The sequence below is a fragment of the Dermacentor andersoni genome, chromosome 8 (genome assembly GCF_023375885.2).
Source record: "Dermacentor andersoni chromosome 8, qqDerAnde1_hic_scaffold, whole genome shotgun sequence".
Classification (NCBI taxonomy): Eukaryota; Metazoa; Arthropoda; class Arachnida; order Ixodida; family Ixodidae; genus Dermacentor; species Dermacentor andersoni.
The window spans coordinates 1,124,209-1,140,516 of NC_092821.1; the positions used below are offsets into that span (position 1 = coordinate 1,124,209).

Genomic DNA, 16,308 nt, shown 5'->3' on the forward strand with positions numbered 1-16,308 from the left:
ACTTATGTATAAAAGCCGACGCGCTTGCCCTGTAGATCAAATTTCGATGATTGCCGACTGTGTTCACCGCTATTGTTGTCCTTTGAGTGTAACTTGTTTTTGTGGGCAAAATTCGCCCAATAAAAGTTAGTTTCGTCATTCACAGTTTTGCATGCAACTGTTTTCTTCATCGTCACTGCAACATCCCGGCCACGGCGGCCGCATTTTGATGGGGGCGAAATGTGAAAACACCCGTGTACTTAGATTTAGGTGCACGTTAAAGAACCCCAGGTGGTCGAAATTTCCGGAGTCCTCCACTACGGCGTGCCTCATAATCAGAAAGTGGTTTTGGCACGTAAAACCCCATAATTTCTTTTACTGTCACTGCAACGTTACGGTTTCCTTTGTAGCAATTGCTACGAACGGGTGGATGTCTGATTTTCTCGTTATTCATTACTTGTCTCCACCTTGCGCGGGTTTCCGCAGAACTACTTCATCAAACCATTGCCTTTGCTTCGTGTTGTCGACAAATTCGACTTCGCCCTGCCATCTGCTAGCCGCCTGTTTAGCCCAGATGGTAGAGCGGCTGCCCTGGAAAGGTGGTGGTCCCGGGTTCGAGTCCCGGACCAGGACGAATTTTTCTTCAACTATGAGGCTTTTCTTTCGAGGAACTCATATGGGTTTCCTTTGTAGCAATTGCTACGAAGGATGGATGTCTGATTTTTCCTTTATTCGTCTGGTGAAGGTGCTAGTGTGTTCATGCACCGAACGTGCCCCCAAAGCCAGGAGCCAAGCCCGAGCCACGAAAACATAGTCACCAAGGACTAGTGAGCTAGCTGCATGCTGCAAGGACTGCCCCCCCCCCCGGAGCATGGACTTTTGCCTGAGAAGATCGGGATGTGCACGGCCATGACAGCAGCTACAATGACAGCCCCAGTGTTGCCAACACAGATCGTGCTACAGCAGCCCAGGAGCCACCGACTTTCCGAAGTTCAACATGTGAGGACCCAGAACGCTAGCGGAGACATATGAGAGGGTCCCTGCATTTAACAGCTGGAACAGTGACGACAAGCTGCACAGTGTCTTTTTCACATTGGAAGATGCCCCCACGACATGGTTTGAGAATCGAGAAACTACCGTCAGACCTGTTCCAAAGTGACTTCCTGCAGACATTCAGAAATGTTGTGCGCTAAGAGCAAGCCCAAGCTCTACTAGAAACCCGAGTACAGCTGCCTAATGAGACAATTGAGATCTTCACGGAGGACATCGCCAGTTTTTCTCGGCACGCAGATTCAGAAATCTCCAAGAAAAAAGTTCGCTTCATAATACGAACCGTCAAGCAAGAACTTTTCGCCGGACTAATCCGCAACCTGCTGAAGACCGTAGCTGAGTTTTCGACAGAGGCAATGACGATTGAGAAAACTGGAAATGTGCACCAGGCAATATTGTTACGCGAAGGACGAGTCAGTAAGACGAGCAACTATTTACAGGTTATATTTACAACAACGGTTGCAGCACTGACTGGTTAGATTCTCAGCGCGAGCCCAGTTCGTTCTTCCTCCTCATTTCTCGAGTGATGGCGCCCACGCGCCTCATTCAAACAATGAAATACCACACGCGTGTAGCATAATCCTGCGGCGGTAGAAGCGACGTCCCGAAGCGTCTAAATGTCATAACTGGGAGCGTGATACTGCTTCAGTTGAGTAATGTGCACGATATCACTGGACTGGGAAGCAGATGGGGTATCAAGGGCGATCTCGTAGGTGACGGGAGTGATGACATGAGGCACTCGGTATGGGCCTGTGTAATGAGACAGCAGTTTTTCTGACAGGCCGACCTGACGCGACGGAGACCATAGAAGCAGCAAAGAACCAGGTGCGAAGTGCACATCTTGGTGTTGCCGGTTGTACAAACGCCATTGACTCTCTTGGGATTTCAGAAGGCGGTCACAGGCAATATTCTTTGCGTGGGCACAGCGGGCGATGGCGTCAAGTGCATATTCACTGGTTAGTGCCGCATGAACAGGGAGGGTTGTGTTGAGGGGCAGTGCTGGTTCTTGGCCGAACAGAAGGAAACATGGGAAAAACCGTGGCGCAAGGGATTGTAAGCAAATGTGACAAATGGTAGAGCGAGGTTCCAGTAAGTGTGGTCTGAAGAGACATATTTCACGAGCATGTCTTTGAGAGTGTGATTGAGACGCTCCGTGAGGCCATTTGTTTGTGGATGGTATGACGTGGATAGCTCGTGCCGCGTGGCACAGGACTGCAGGATGTCCGCAATAACTTTTGATAGGAATGTCCGGCCACGGTCTATGAGAAGTTGTCGCGAAGCTCCATGTAATAAATTCACATCACGTAGGAGAAAATCGGCGTCATTTGTGGCGCAGCTTGTAGGAAGCGCTCGGGTGATGGCGTAGCGTGTGGTGTAATCCGTGGCCACAGCGATCCACCTGTTCCCAGAGGTAGAAAGAGGAAAAGGGCCAAGTAAGTCCAAACCAACCCGAAAGAATGGTTCCGTGGGAGTGTCGAGTGCTTTAAGGCACTCAGCAGGGAGCATCTATGGTGTCTTGCGTCGCTGGCATTTCTCACACGCAGCTACATATCATCGAATGGAGTGAGCAAGCCCTGGCCAAAAGAAGCGTCGGCGGATCCGGTCGTAGGTACGTGACACACCCAGGTGACCGGCAGTGGGGAGGTCGTGAAATTCGTGGAGAACAGCCGAACAAAGGTGTTTAGGGATCACAAGGGGTAATGCAGGGCCGTTGGGGTAAACGTTGTGGCGGTAGAGTACGCCATCTTGAAGTGTGAATAAGCAAAGGGAACTGTTGGCAAGCGACGATTCCAGGCGGTCAATGATGATACGCAAAGACGGGTCAGGGCGCTGCTCGTCGTTGACATGGAGCAATGGAAAAACAGAGGGAACACAGGCATCGGTGTCCGTATCAGACGTAGAGGTCGCGCTTTTGACTGGGTAGCAAGAAAGGCAATCTGCGTCCTTTTGTTGGCATCCCGACTTGTAAGTCACTGTGTAGGGATATTTTTGTAGTCGGAGGGCCCAACGACCGAGCCGGCCAGTAGGGTCCTTGAGTGATAAAAGCCAACAGAGCGCATGATGGTCTGTGATTACTGAGAAGGGCTTGCCACATAAATATGGGCGGAACTTCAAAACAGCCTAGGTTAGAGCAAGACCTTCGCGCTCGGTAATCAAATAGTTGCGCTCTGCAGTTGTCAGGAGCTGGCTAGCGTAGGCTATAACGTGGTTGTGTCCGTGTTGGCGTTGCAATAAGACGGCACCGATCCCATAACCACTGGCATTGGTTTGGACCTCTGTAGGGGTGGACGGCTCAAAGTGGGCCAAGACTGTGAAGATTGGTGAGAATCGTGATAAGGCGTGAAAATGAAGCAGGTTGAGGGGAACCCCACGTAAAAGGCACGCCTTTCTTCAGAAGTTCAGTGAGTGGTGGAGCGATTGCTGTGAAATCTTTTACGAACCGTCGGAAATAAAAACAGAGCCCCACAAAACTCCGGACGTCTTTGACAGACTGAGGTACAGAAAAAGCCGCTACTGCTCAAACCTTCTCCGAGTCGGGTTGTACTCCGGAAGCATCGACGAGATGGCCTAGCAGTGTAATCTTTCGGCGCCGAAAGTGGCACTTCGATGAGTTTAATTGGAGCCCAGCCTTGCGGAAGACATCTAGGATATCTGCGACGCCCACAAGGGGCGTCTCAAATGTAGGAGAAAACACAAGGACGTCGTCGAGGTGACAAAGGCAAGTTGACCATTTGAAACTTTGAAGCAGAGAGTCGATCATCCGTTCGAACGTGGCAGGGGAATTGCATAAACCGAACGGCATAACCTTGAATTGGTAGAGGCCATCTGGATTGATGAAAGCGGTCTTTTCTTGGTCTTGCTCATCGACAGAAATTTGCCAACAACCAGATCGAAGGTCGATGGACGAAAAGTATTTGGCACCGTGAAGACAATCAAGAGTGTCGTCGATTCGTGGTAAAGGGTAAATGTCCTCTTTAGTAATTCGGTTTAGGTGGCAGTAACACAGAAACGTCACATGCCATCTTTCTTTTTGACGAGCACGACCGATGACAGCCAAGGACTCAATGAGGGTTCAACAATACCTCTGTCGAGCATCTTCCTGCTGAATAAGTTGCCGCTCTGCCGTGGACACGCAATACGGTCGACGGTGAAAAGGGAACAGCATCGCCAGTGTTTATCCGATGCTTAACAAGGGACGTCTGACCAAGTGGTTGATTGTCAGTGTTAAATATGTCGCGGTAGGAAAGCAAAAGGCGATATAGGGTGGTTGCTTGGTCAGGTGCGAGGTCCGGAGCGACCATGGGATGTAATGGGCCATCGAGGTTCAAGGCATCCTGTGGGTGATCTGGAGGATCTGGGGACGCGTCGGCTGCAAACGCAGTGACGTGGCCGTCTGTCACTGACCGGAGTGTGGCCACCGCTATGCCTTCAGGTAACACTTGCTTCGTCAAGCCAAAATTGATAACGGGGAGACACATCTGATTAGTGGTAAGGGTTATGATGGACTGTGGCACAGAGATGTCACGTGCCAGGAGGACATCGCGAATCGATGCGATGACATAGTCGCTATCAGGCACAGTTACCGTTCAGGCCATTTCGACAAAGGTTAGGACTTTTGGAGGTAAGCGAACAAACGCTGTAGTGCAGAGGGTGTTTGGTTATTCGGGGCGAACGTCTGAAAGAAGAGGAAGCTCGAGGCACAGCATACCGTTGGAACAGTCGATGAGGGCAGAATGCGTCGTCAGAAAGTCGAGCCTGAAGATTAGGTCATGAGGGCAACTGGTTAGCACGGTGAATAGGACTGCAACTTGGCGGCCCGCAATTCCTATGCGAGCAGTGCACATACCCCTGACGGCAACAGTGGCGCCAGTAGCGACACGTACGGCTTGAGTGATGGCAGGTGTAAGAACTTCTTTGAGGCGACGAGATAGGTTAGCGCTCATTATGGACACTTGGGCTCCAGTATCAATTAATGCCATCAATGGAACACCATCTGCGTCTACTTCAATTAGGTTCGTGTTGATGAGGAGCATCAACGGAGGATTTGGACAGGACAAACGTGAGGCAGCACTACCTCCAATTTTGGCATGGCCTAGTTTTCCGTCTGTCGGTTTGGCGAGGAAAAGCGGCGAGGCTGGGGTGACGGGGAGCGACGGCGTTGAGGAGATGGCGATCGCACGGAGGAGCGACTGTCAGGGGCATCAGAAGTAGGGTACAGACGGCGAGGTGAATAACAGCGAGCGTTGGCATATGGGCGGGGAGCAGGGAATGAGCTCCAGTACGGCGGCATCCAGGTGGTGCGGCAGTGGCGGGATACATGACCAACATGGCAGCGGAAGCAGATCGGTTTGTCGTCTGGGGTACGCCATTCAGCAGGATTGCATGGCCTGGGAGCGAAATACTAGTCATTACAGGTTGTGCACATAGGAATGGGTGCCGAATCAGGTCCGGAGACGGAGCAAGCGGTAGGAATGCCAAGGTTTGCAATTTCTTGCCGCACAACTGCTTGAATAACAGAAATAGTGGGGGCCGCTTGGTCAAAGGTACCGTCAGGGGGCCATGGATGAAGGGGGGGGCCGGACTCGCCGCTTCAGTCTCACGGCGAACGATACATGTGATGTTCTCTTGAAATGGTCGTGTGGCTGTGAAAGGACGTGGCAGGGGTGTTGGGGAGCAGAGGAAACTGTGGGACGATGCGGCGGCTTTTGGCTACCTCGAAACGACGGCATTCTTTGACGATAGCGTTGACGGTAGAAATGTCGTTATAGACAAGTAAATTGAAGGAGTCGTCCGCAATGCCTTTTAGGATATGGCCCACCTTGTCAACCCCAGTCATGTGCTCGTCGACTTTCCGGCAAAGCGCGAGCATTTGTATGTAGGAGACATATGATTCGGTCGACGACTGGACACGGGTGGCAAGTGCTTTTTGCACTGCCTCTTGGTGACCTGATGGGTTGCCATATAGGTCGCGAAGCTGCTCTTTGAAAATGTCCCAGCTGGAGAGCTCGATCTCATGGGTGAAAAACCAGACACATGGTGCTCCGTCCAGATAAAAGATCACATTGGCAAGCATGATAGTAGGGTCCCAGTGGTGGCTTTCGCTAACACGCTAATACATGCTGAGCCAGACGACGTCATTTTGGGCAGAGAATGTCCCACTATCACGGAGACTAGGAACCATAACGTGCATTGTGGTTGGCGCTGCAGGTGTAGGTGGCGACGGGGTGGTTCCATCGGAAGCCTTTGCTGAGAAGACAATGGTGCGGCCGCTTTGGAGCTTCGTGGCGAGGAGGGGAAATGTTCTACCTTCACCACAATGTTACGCGAAGGATGAGTGAGTAAGACGATTTACAGGTTATATTTACAACAGTGGTTGCAGCGCTGACCGGTTAGATTCACAGTGCGAGCCCAGTTCGTTCTTCCTCCTCTTGTCTCGAGTGATGGCGCCCACGTGCCTCGTTCAAACAGTCAAATACCACACGCGTGTAGCAATATAACCCCAAGTTCTCTCGACGCAGTGTGCCATCCAAGCACTGGGTTCTGACGACCTTCAAGAGGCCATCAGCACCATTGTGTGTGAAGAACTGCTCAAGATCTTGCTTTTGTTGCAACCCCAGGTGGCCTCGGTCACTGACATAATCAAGGAGGAACTACAACGATCACTTGGAGTTTCTCAGGTGCAGCCCCAATCCCCGCAACCCTCGCCAAAAGCAGACATACGCCGCCATCACACGCCACCGTGATCCCACTCTGCGCTCGCGCCGGGACCCCGCAGTTTCGCAATTCCATTTTCCACCGCCGCCGCTGCCAGCATGCCCAACCATCGCTCAGCGCAGCATTCCAAGGAAGACTGGCGTTTGGCGCACCCCTGACCATCGTCCCCTGTGCTATCGCTGCGGAGAAGCAGGCCACGTCTACCGCCGGTGCCCATATCGTGAAATGGGACTATGACACTCTGCGCCCGGAGGAAGGTGAATGCCTTCATGATATTGCTGACTATCTCGCCGCCACATAATGGAGCCCTCAACGACTGCCCCTGTCGGCGTCACAAGGCCGCTACCTGTCGCCGCAACACCGGCCATACACTGGCCCAGCCCGGGGCCGGTCCGTCAGCCCATATCCGGAAAACTAAAAGGAGCAACTGATGGAGGTGTGGTTGCTGTTAGTCGAACTGACAAAAATCCTCTGTCACCGCCAAAGACGCCGAAGAGTATCTCGAGGACATGACGCGCCGCCATTCAGATGAAGCCTGGAAGCAAAGAATGCACCGACCAAAGACCTGATGACACTACGTACCAGCCACACGTCAACGCGATGCAGCCGGGATCTGATGCCAAGACATAACTGCAGCGCAAGACAAAGAACTACTGACCTTGGTGTGCTTCTCAATGGCCACGCAGTCATTGCACAGGACACAGGAGCCGACTACGTGATGAGTGGACCCATTGCCGCCCTGTTGAAGAAAGTTAAGACTGCATGGGAAGGCCCTCTAATCTGGACAGCTGGAGGACATCTAATAACGCTGACTGGAATCTGTACAACAAGAATCACCGTTTGTGAGTGGACCTCCCCTGCTACCTTCGATATCCTCCAACAGTGTTCACAAGACATCATTCTCTGCACGGACTTCCTGAACCAACAGGGTGCATTCATCGACCTGAAGTCAAAGTTGATAACGCTATCCGAAGACCAAGCAAAACCGCCAGTGAGCGCTCGTATCACTATGCCCTGAGCGTACTTGAGGACCAAGTCAGCATCCCGCCTTGCTTCAGCATTGTCATTTCGGTCGGCAGCACAACACCCGCAGACGTAGGGAGCGTCATTCAGGGCACCCAATGTCTACTGCTCAACCGTGAAATTTGCATTGCAAGAGGGATCGCTCGACTGCATGGAGGGAAAGCGAAAGTGATGGTGACAAACTTCAAGCACATCAACAAGGGCACGACGATCGCATATATAGAGGTAATTGTGGAAGTCAGCAATGTGTTTGTCCTCTCGAATTCTACGCCATCTACCCTGATGACCATAGTTCCCGAACCAGACTTCAACATAAATCCAAGTTCCTCATGAGTAAGCAGCAATAGCTCAGACTGCTTTTCGACATCATAGAGGATTTGACAAACACCAGTCGCAAAGCATTGCATAATAACCGAAGAGAGCGCTCGACCACTCTGCCAGAGCTCTTACTGAGTTTAACGCGAGAACGTGAAGCTAAGGCAATAAGTTGAAATGCTGCGCGACGACATCATCCAGCCATCAAAAGCTTGTAGGCACCTCCTGTAGTCTTGGTGAAGAAAAAGGACGGAACCCAACGCTTCTGCGTCGATTATCGTCAACTGAACAAAATCACGAAGAAGGGTGTATACCCCCTCCCACGGATAGATGACACATTGGATTGACTCTGTAACGCTAAGTACTTTTCAGCGATGAATCTTAAGACTGGCTACTGGCAAATAGAAGCCGACGAGAGGGATTGCGAAAAGACTGCCATCATCACACCGGACGGCCTATATGAGTTCAAGGTCATGCCATTCGGACTGTGCTCGGTACCTGCAGTGTTCCAGTGCATGATAGACACGGTGTTAGCTGGATTGAAGTGGCAGATCTGTCTTGTTTATTTGGATGCCATCGTCATCTTTGTGGGAAATTTGAAATGCTTTGAAACTTGAAATGTGCAGCAGGCCGATGCATTTCAAGAACTCAAACGACGCATGCAGTCGACACCAGTACTTGCGCACTTCGACAAGGACGCCGGCACAGAAATCTACACTGACGCCAGTAGCCTGGGCCTCAGTGCCGTCCTAGTCCAAAATAAAGACGGACTTGATTAGGTTATAGCTTACGCTAGCCGGTTGCTGTCAAAAGCGGAAGGCAATTATTCTATGACCGAAAAGGAATGCCTCGCCATCATTTGTGTTACAGTAAAATTCTGGCCTTACCTATTTGGCAGGCCGTTCAAAGCCATCAGAGGCCATCATGCGTTGTGTTGGCTAGCGAAATTAAAGGACCTTTGAGGATGCCTGGCGCGGTGAAGCCTCAGACTGCAAGAATATGATACGGTCGAACCTCGATATATCGAACAGCGTGGTGATCGCAAAATAGTTCGATATAGCCAGAATTCGATATATAAAATCACGTATAAGACGCGTAAAAAACTAGCACAAATCAATCAATGAACCAATCGTGGCGCAGTAGATACTCACATGAAGCTTCAAACAAAGTATTTATTTCGTTCGCTGAAAGTACTGAAGCAGCGTAGCCTGCTTCATATTGGCAACCGCATGCTTGACCACGGCGTCCTCAACATAGTCCAAACGGTCCACAAGAGACAGTCCAATGCCTTCTATTGCGCCGCAGTAGCGGCGTACAACAGCCAAAGCAGCTACAGCCTCAGTTGCAGTCGGGAGCAGGGCAACATCAGCGCTTGCTGGATCAGCCTCGGCAGCGTCTTCGTTTGGCCGCTCAGCAGTCACTTCTGCCGCGATCTCCACGTCTGTTAACTCCGCCACTGTTCCGGTGTTGTCGTCACCGCCAATGAAGTCCTCAATGCACATGCTGTGTGGCTCAGCACCGACAAAGCGCTCCAACTGGCTCCAGGTTTCTTCGAGCTGGCATTCTTCCTCTGTGCCATCCAACATTAAATCTTCGGTTGCTTCCTCGGAAGCTTCTTCAATGCGGCTCACGAAACCCGCATGCCGAAAGCAGTGAACTATTGTCGACTGCTTGACATTGTCTCACGAGGCTTTCAGCATTTGAATGGCCCCAAAAGGTCTATCTTTAGCTCTTGGCCCATCCGCAGCTTGAGTAGCAAAATGTCGATCAGCTGACGCTTATAAATGGACTTGAAAGCGCGAATAATGCCCTGGTCCAATGGCTGCAGCTTTGACGTCGTGTTTGGCGGCAAAAAATGAATTTCAATACTGCTCAGCTGGACATCTGTGTGGTGTGCTGTGCAATTGTCGACGATGAGGCAAACCTTCCGGCCTTGACGCGCCAGCTCAGAGTCCCATGCCTTCAACCATTTTTGGAATATATCCTGAGTCATCCATGATTTCTTGTACCAGGCATATGTCACCGGAACGCTGGGGCAGTTGCGCATGCACCTCGGGGTTTGAAACTTGCTTATGACAAGCGGCCGCAGCTTCGTGCTTCCGTCCATATTAGCAGCCAACAGAACTGTGATACGTGCCTTGCCTTGCTTGCTGCCATGGCACTTGTCTTCGCGAGTGTCGAGCGTTTGTCGTGGAAGGATTTGCCAGAACAGGCCCGTTTCGTCAGCATGAAATATCTGATTGGGCTTATACTTGGCGAGAATCTGAAGCCACTCTTGTTCAAGCCACTTCTTGATCTCGCCTTCATTGGCGTCCTCACTTTCCCCCATGACTGTCTTCCCGACAATGTTAAAACGGGCCTTAAAACGTTGCAGCCAACCGCTGCTGGCGTTAAAGTTCTCGGCGCCGAGAATGAACGCAGAGTTCTTGGCCTTCTGCTGTAGCATTGGTCCCGATAAAGGAATATTCCGGGCCCTTACGTCGATAAACCATTTGTACAGCGCCTTCTCGACGTCTTCAAAGGCAGCTTTGTGCACCCGCCACGTGCCTGAGTGCTGGTTCTGTTCTGCCTTGGCCTTTATGTCACTCTTGTTTTTCAGCAGAGTGCTCAAAGTACTCCTTGGGATGTTGAAAGCTTCGGCAACGCTCGACTTCTTTTCTCCATTTTCAACGCGCTGTATCACTTCCAATTTCGCAGCATACTATGTCAGGGACGTCCGCTTCTTCGCTTTTGCAGCCATCACACCAACCACGACAGGCCTAAGCCACACCCACACTAACAATGACTGTCGTAGCACAAGCGGCAGCACCGAGACACACGTGTCGTTGACGTTTTCAAATTAGCCAACCTGGCCAAGCCACGGCCACGCCAAGCCCGCGCAAGCGTTTGCCGCTACGTTTAAATGGCGCCCTCGGCGCAACCGATGTGGGCAGCTGTCGTACGCAGCAGTCTGGAACGCCCATCGCGCCGCCGCTATCTTCGAGAGTTGCGGGAAAGCTCGCTTCCTGTCAACAGAGTGCACTTGGTCTGGGGCAGCGGAGTTCCATATATCCATTTTACATCCGGCCTCGTTCGAAATAAAAAATAAAAAATGCATGCGATTTTCCACGTGATATAGAAATTGTTCGATATACGCAATAATTCGATATATCCGTGTTCGATATATTGAGGTTTGACTGTATTACTGTTATCTACAAGTGCCGACGAAAACACTTACCAAGTGCCTTGTGCTCCCGTGGACCCGCCTCCCCAAGGTGACCAAGACGAGGATGCCTCTTCAGGTACACTAAATGCAGACAACTTTGCCGAGCAGCAGCGAGCTGACCCAGAGCTTAGAAGCCTTGCTGAGTACTTGCAAGGCAAGAGTGACTTTGTCCCCAGGCTATTTAGGCACTGATTGTCTTTGTTTTTCTTTCGAAGCTATGTCCTGGTGAAGAACTTTTCACCAGCTAGCGCAAATTACGTTCTCGTTGTACCTGCAGCACTTCGGTCAGAAGTCCTGAATGATGATAAGACAGCTGGGCACCTCGGGTTTTCCCGTACACTTCCAGGAACACAAGAGAGGTACTATTGGCCCCAGCTGACCGCCGACATTGCCCGTTACGTGAATACATGTAGAGACTGCCAGCGAAGTGAGGCCTGCGGGATTACTACAGCCAATCGAGCCTCCTTGCTGATCATTTCAGCATATCGGGATGAAGTTGTTGGTATCCTTTCCGATGTCAACATCTGGAAACAAGTGGATCGTCGTAGCCACTGACTACCTTACTCGCTACGCCAAACGAAAGCGCTGCCCAAAGGTAGTGCAGTGGAAGTAGCTAATTGTTTTGTTGAGAACATCGTGCTACGACATGGTGTGCCAGAAGTCCTCATTACTGACAGAGGAAGGGCTTTTACAGCTGAGCTTACTCAAACGATCCTGCAGTACAGCCAAACAAGTCACTGGACCACTGCCTACCACCCACAGACAAATGGCCTAATGGAACGACTGAACGCTCGCCGACATGTTAGCGATGTACCTAGAGTTGAACACAGGACATGGGATGTCGTGCTCCCGTTGGTCACAGTTGCTTACAACACGGCAGTGCAAGAAACAACACAGATCACGCTGTACAATCTGGTTTACAGAGGGAACCCGACGATGACTCTCGACACCATGCTGCCGCACATCACTGACGAAAAAACGTCGCCGCCTATCTCTAGCGCGCCGAAGAAGCCCGACAGCTGGCACTAGAATGTTCGACGACGCTATGTGGAATACCAGCCTGGCGACCGTGCTTGGGTTTGGACCCCAATACGGCAATGAAGATTCGGTGAGAAACTATCGCGGCGCTATTTCGGATCCTACAAGGCTATCGACGCATTGGCGCACTGGTCTATGAGGTCTTGCCAGACAGCAGAAGCTTGATGTGGGCGAGTTGGTTTTGCATACTTGAAGAAAAGAGCGCTACGACGACGCGGACTAAAAGAGCGCCTTGTCCGTTGTGCATGTGCTTCTTTTAGTCCGCGTCTTCATAGCGCTCTTGTCTTCAAATCTTGCCAGGCAGTATTTCACAATCACAGTGGCGCCGTTTGCTACCTGAAATAGTCCATGCTGTGCGCCTAAGCTGTTCTGCCAGCACTAACGAAGTTTGGGGCTTTGGTTCTTCGTTGCTTTGTTACTTTTTTTTTACTAACCGTGCTTTTGTTTTTCACTCTCCTGTTATGCTTGCAGCATCGGGACAATGCTATTTAGGAGGGGGGCACTAAACACTTCTATTTGTTTATCTTTATTGGATGACCGCATTTCACCGTCTAAGAAGTGTTATCGCTCAGTGTAGGACATGCCTGCATGTATCAGAAGTTTCTCAAATGTTATTGATGGTTCTATCTGCTGTCTGTTGTCACTGAACCTTGTGTAATCTGATTGCTTGTATGCACAACGCGAATTGTGTTGAACTTTCTGGAAGACACGCGGGCACCAGTGAATATTCTGGAACCTTCGATGACTCGTGTATAAAAGCCGATGCATTTACCCCACAAATAAGATTTCAACGGTTGCCGACTGTGTTTGCCGCTGTCATTGTCATCATCATCAGCCTGGTTACGCCCACTGCAGGGCAAAGGCCTCTCCCATACTTCTCCAACAACCCCGGTCATGTACTAATTGCGGCCATGCCGTCCCTGCAAACTTCTTAATCTCATCCACCCACCTAACTTTCTGCCGCCCCCTGCTGCGCTTCCCTTCCCTTGGGATCCAGTCCGTAACCCTTAATGACCATCGGTTATCTTCCCTCCTCATTACATGTCCTGCCCATGCCCATTTCTTTTTCTTGATTTCAACTAAGATGTCATTAACTCGCGTTTGTTCCCTCACCCAATCTGCTCTTTTCTTATCCCTTAACGTTACACCTATCATTCTTCTTTCCATAGCTCGTTGAGTCGTCCTCAATTTGAGTAGAACCCTCTTCGTAAGCCTCCAGGTTTCTGCACCCTAGGTGAGTATTGGTAAGACACAGCTATTATACACTTTTCTCTTGAGGGATAATGGCAACCTGCTGTTCATGATCTGAGAATGCCTACCAAACGCACCCCAGCCCATTCTTATTCTTCTGATTATTTCCGTTTCATGATCCGGATCCGCCGTCACTACCTGCCCTAAGTAGATGCATTCCCTTACGACTTCCAGTGCCTCGCTGCCTATTGTAAATTGCTGTTCTCTTCCGAGACTGTTAAACATTACTTTAGTTTTCTGCAGATTAATTTTTAGACCCACTCTTCTGCTTTGCCTCTCCAGGTCCGTGAGCATGCATTGCAATTGGTCCCCTGAGTTACTAAGCAAGGCAATATCATTAGCGAATCGCAAGTTACTAAGGTATTCTCCATTAATTTTTATCCCCAATTCTTCCCAATCCAGGTCTCTGAATACCTCCTGTAAACACGTTGTGAATAGCATTGGAGAGATCGTATCTCCCTGCCTGACGCCTTTCTTTATTGGGATTTTGTTGCTTTCTTTATGGAGGACTACGGTGGCTGTGGAGCCGCTATAGATATCTTTCAGTATTTTTACATACGGCTCGTCTACACCCTGATTCCGTAATGCCTCCATGACTGCTGAAGTTTCGACAGGATCAAACGTTTTCTCGTGATCAATGAAAGCTATATATAAGGGTTGGTTATATTCCGCACATTTCTCTATCACCTGATTGATAGTGTGAATATGATCTATTGTTTAGTAGCCTTTACGGAATCCTGCCTGGTCCTTTGCTTGACAGAAGTCTAAGGTGTTCCTGATTCTATTTGCGATTACCTTAGTAAATATTTTGTAGGCAAGGGACAGTAAGCTGATCGGTCTATAATTTTTCAAGTCTTTGGCGTCCCCTTTCTTATGGATTAGGATTATGTTAGCGTTCTTCCAAGATTCCGGTACGCTCAGCGTCATGAGGCATTGCGTATACAGGGTGGCCAGTTTCTCTAGAACAATCTGCCCACCATCCTTCAACAAATCTGCTGTTACCTGATCCTCCCCAGCTGCCTTCCCCCTTTGCATATCTCCCAAGGCTTTGTTTACTTCTTCCGGCGTTACCTTTGGGACTTCGAATTCCTCTGCTGTCATTGTGCTTTGAGTGTAACTTGTTTTTGTGGGCACAGGTTCGCCCAATAAAAAGTTAGTTTCGTCGTTCAGTTTTGTGACTGTTTTCTTCATTGTCACCACAACGTGACAATGTTAGGAAGAGAACGCTGTGGGGAGTCGCACACTTGGTTTCCATACAGATGATGCACGCTACTCTGGGGCCATATCGTAGCTATCATTGCCACACAGCCTGTATTGCATGGCACTGCGCTTTTCTGCTCATGCTTTTGTTCTACCGATGACTAGAGTGGCCCTTCATATCGGGGAAGTCATGCCAACAGTGTCAGTGGCGACAACACTCAAGGCAGCGTCACATTGAGCCTTACATCGAGCTGCTCGCCATCGCCCCTTGCAGGAGCAGTGATACATGTCACACGCGCTAGTACCGCGGATTGACCTCAGCAGCTGACTCCACAGACGAGTGTAGCCCTGCCCACTACACGCCACCCTGGTACATTGTCCTAGAAGAGGGCAGTGGGCTTACTCAACCACTCCTCTGATGCAGTTAACGTCACATCCAAGAGGAGGTGGCACCACAGACAACTTGAATGGAAGCTGTGCTTGCAGTTACTTGCAGAACTAGAGCAACCCTAACAGGTGCTTTCATTTTCCTTGCACTGCTGTTCATTTCAGTTTGAAGCACTTCACACTTTTTTAATTTCGGCACACTTGAGATTCTTTACATATCCTTAGCAAGCACTATATTTGTTTAGGCCGCATGATATTTGACACAACAGTACCTTGTGGAAAAGGACGACACCAATCCTTTGGCGATTTGTTGCCTATCCAAACTGCAAAACTTTTTATGCAAATAAATCATCACCGATGGATTTTGCTTATGTGGAAGGGGCCTTAAAATTTTCTGAATTATCAGGCAATCGTAAAAAAATTAATTTGAGAAACAATCTTGTTGAATTAGAGGGTCGGTGACCAAATGTACGGTTTCATGTCATGTCGACCTAACCTAAAATGATTTTGTGCCAAGATTATGTGAGGTAGTTCACCAGTGAATTAGTCAGAAAACAGTGTGTGCATACTTCCTAGCCGAGCTAAAAAAATGCAGGTACGCTTGCCAGATGGGGGGGGAAGGGATGAGAGGAGGCTTAGCCTTCATTTTCACCAGTAATAGTCAACTAATTTCCACCAAATATAATGACGATAGTATTTTGAAAGAATACCAGTGTAAAGTGATTAAATTTCCAGGTCGCATTCTACACACGACAGTGGATCAGTGGCTATGGCGATCTACCCTGCTTAGCCGATCTACTCTGCTTGTATGGCTGAAATATTTACGTGTTTCACTTGGGTTGTTTCACGTGTGATAGTAGCCTTCTGCATTATTTCATTAATCATCATTGTGCAGTTACATTCTTGTTTTGCTTATGTATAGCAATAGGATTTTTTGTCAATGTGGCGGCATGGCTCAGTCACTGCAAAGCATACTCATCTCTTGCATACTGTGTGCGACAAAAACACTGCAGAAAAAGAAATTTCACGTAGAGACTCCTCTGGTAGTTGTCTAAGTACGCATAAGCGTTGTGCCACTTGCTCATCTCTAGGCAGCTCGGCGTTATAAATTTTGTTGAAATTGATTGGACCAGTATAAACCCTTA

General features: G+C 49.7%; 2 protein-coding genes and 1 pseudogene across 3 annotated transcripts in view; 1 reads left to right on the forward strand and 2 right to left on the reverse strand.

Moving 5' to 3' along the window:
- Window positions 1-16,308, forward strand: part of Nup154 (nuclear pore complex protein Nup154) — a 308,861-nt gene that overhangs the window by 36,200 nt on the left and 256,353 nt on the right. The gene's annotated exons all lie outside the window — the stretch shown is intronic.
- Window positions 1-16,308, reverse strand: part of LOC140219763 (uncharacterized) — a 29,387-nt gene that overhangs the window by 10,917 nt on the left and 2,162 nt on the right. The window lies entirely within an intron of this gene.
- LOC140219927 (tigger transposable element-derived protein 6-like) lies at window positions 9,255-9,823 on the reverse strand (annotated as a pseudogene).